The sequence below is a fragment of the Priapulus caudatus genome, unplaced genomic scaffold (genome assembly GCF_000485595.1).
Source record: "Priapulus caudatus unplaced genomic scaffold, Priapulus_caudatus-5.0.1 Scaffold919, whole genome shotgun sequence".
Taxonomy (NCBI): domain Eukaryota; kingdom Metazoa; phylum Priapulida; class Priapulimorpha; order Priapulimorphida; family Priapulidae; genus Priapulus; species Priapulus caudatus.
In genome coordinates, this window is record NW_014577980.1 from 136,261 (window position 1) to 139,723 (window position 3,463).

Sequence of the window (3,463 nt, forward strand, 5' to 3'; positions counted from 1 at the left end):
GCCACACGGCCGCCGTGCGTATAGCCATATTGAATCGGGCCCACACGGCCGCCGTGCGTATAGTCACTTCCATCACGAAGTGTATCACGAAGTGTTAGGGTTAGGGTTGGAGTTAGGGTTAGGGTTAGGGTTTTTGCATCATTCCTTGATATACGGAAATTCTGTGCATCAGTTGATGATACACAGAAATCTGTGCTTCACTTCGTGATACCTAAGGTGCCTAAAGTGGATTTGCACCCTGCATGATTATATATGATGATATAGTTGCATGATCATCTGTATCAGTATGGTATTAGCACAATGTAGATCGATCAATCGATGGATAGATAGATAGACAGACAGATGGACGGATGGATGGACGGACGGACGGACGGACGGACGGACGGACAGACAGACAGACAGACAGACAGACAGACAGACAGGCAGATTTAAACGGATAGATCTACATCTAATGATCTATATCTACATCTATGGTTACGTCGATCTGTCACTCTTGACTCGATCTGTCACTCAACGGTAGCTAGGTTGATGAATGGATAGACTGTCAGATTGAAAGACAGGCGTCCTTGCGGACGGGCGGACACAGAGCCAGAGCGGGAAAGTGAGAGAGAGAGGAGCGGGCGACTAGACGGAAGGGCACAAGTACGGACAGATATAGGTGGGTGGATGGACAGTATGGATCGATGAATAGCTGGATGGGAAACTTGGGGATGTGGGGATGTGGGCTTAGGAAACACACACTTACGCACACGCACGCACACGCACGCACACGCAGCCCCATACACACTGACAGCCCACACACAGTGGCATACATACACACGCGTGCAGGAATGGATGGATATAGCCCGACCAGGCTGTGCGACCAATTGTCTATACGGTCTTCTAACCCTAGCAAGACAGTTTCTTGGAGCTAGGATGGATGGAGAAAAGGATGCGATATCTCGATGAATAGATGGACAGTCAGGTCGTGGGTGTGTGACTGTATGAATAGCTGGACCGTCCAATTAAATGTTTCATATCTACGTAGATTCATGGAAATACTAATATAGAAAAAAAACAAGTGCCGCAGAGCCAAAGCGCTCAACTGACGTGTACTGTAGCCAGGTATTCTTCTGATAAACTCACTGGCAACCAAATCAAGTGCACCCTCCTGCCACCGCGTTCGCGCTCACAGCATATATCTAGGATACTAAGTACTAATACGGATCTAAAATCTATGATAGGCTTTGCTATACCTACTGGTAGTACAGTAATAAAGATACAGCTGTGTAACTTTTAATGACTTTGCTATATTAACATGTTATCATGGATATGCGTCGAGCACGAGCATTGTGGTGGTGGTGGTGGGGGGTGTGGGGGGCTCTAATAGCAAAAGCAGTTCAGTCCTTTGTTAACAGTGAACAAATCCATGTTTAACCCTCCTCTTAAGGGTCAAAAGGTTATCAGACACTTGTAACATTATGCAGAACTACTTTGTAGCCACATCACTACGCGTATACCCGCGTATGTAGACTGTTACTGAAAGCAGTCCTCTCTGGGCTCGGCCATGTTATGCTAAGCACGAATAAATGTTGTTTACCCAATTATGTCTGGACATCCGATACTTTACATGGTGGCAGCGGTAAAAGTCATCGCAGTGTTGACATAACACTCCGGTGAACATCTACATGACATTGACAGTGTGTTGGCCAGTGCCAGCTAGGAGCCAGAATTTCGGATTTGTCTGCACCGACCTCATTGCCACGATCGATCGCGGCAGTATGCGAGATAAGAAGGTCCAGGAAATTCTCTTAGGCAAAGATGGGAAGCTAACACTTGAAGAAGCACTAGACATTGTCAGAACCGTGAAGCGACTGATGCTCAGATGTGAAACAGTTAGCTGGTGGCGCCAGCGAGGCACGGTGTCACCAAGTTAACAGGGATATAAAAGCAGACAACAGTGTCGTTTCAATTGTCAGTACTGTGGGGGAAAACACCCCACCGAAAACCCATGGAGAAATGTCAGCCCTATGGGACGAAGTGTGACTTGTGTGGTAAATTGAACCACTGGAAAAAGATGTGCATGTCACACGGCGTTAGGGACAGAAACCCAGGTCAAGCGTCACAGTTCCATAGAGGGTCGAGGCAGGAATAACAGAGGCAGATCAGCCTCACGTGGGAGAAGGCACCAAGTTTCACGAGGTACATCGTGGTAACAGAGACAGACAGGCAGCGCGAACTCTCAAATGATGAAGTTTTTGAGAATCTTTCATTTGAATCCGTGCTTCCAACAACCTCGAGAAGAGGGACGAAGTATTTGCTACAGTTGACATTTGAGACAGGACTGGGACGAAGGATCAAGGACAATCCCAGAAATAAACCGAGCACTTATGCAGATGCGTCGATACAGGGGCCAAGGAAATATCTGCTCCCACTGAGAATATACAGACGCATGTATCCAGAGCGACTACAGTGGGATTTCCTAAGAAAGGCGCCACGAGAACAGACTCATGATACTTTTGTTGACAGGCTACAACGGCTCCCGTATTGCACAATATGGGTCGACGTCATACCTTGTAGGTATCGGGACAAGTCGTGCGATGCAGAATTCTATGTCACGGAATCGGAGGAGCGGCTCTAATGGGTCTGCCACCTCACGTGACCTCTATCTGGTAATCATTGAACTGTGGCGTCAACAAACACGTGAACAGTGAAACTCCTCACATGACTGCAAAGGAGGACTTGTCCGAATGTATCCAGACAGTTTGAAGGTATTGGTCACTTCAAGGGAAATTTCACATAACTGTAAGCCGTCCATCCCGCCAGTGTTGCACGCCCCACGACGATGTCTATTCACCGCGAGATGAGCTCAAGAAGGAACTTGACGGTATGGTGAAGTAGGAGTCATCACTAAGGTCACTGAGCCACAGACTGGCGTCAGTAGTCTGGCGTACAGTCGAAGTCAACGGCAAACTCGGGGGTGTGTTTGATCGAAGGACCTTAACGAGGCGATAAAACGCCCGCACTATAAGACGCCGACATTGAAGAGATCACCCAAAATTCGCGGGAGCAACACTTTCTCCAAGTTGGACGCTCGCCACGGATATTGGTAAATAGAACTTGACAGCGAATTCAAGTCGCCTGACGCATTTTAACAAGCATTTTGGTCGATTCTTGCTTCCAGAGGTTGCCATTTGGCCTGAATGTCAGCCAAGATGTATTACGAGGAGCGCATGGACAACATTATTGGAGCAGTGTCGGCACGACTGGAATAGCGGATGACGTCGCTGTATTCGAAACGACCAAGCTGATCATGACGCCAATCTGCCACACGTCATGAGGGTAGCACAGGAGAACGGACTCGTATTCAACCCTGAACAAGTGCGAGAAAACAAAACCGTCATGAAATTCTTTGGCATGGTCGATGATGCAATGGAGTGCACCCCGACCTGACAAGGGTCAAAGGCCGATCAAAGAGATGGAA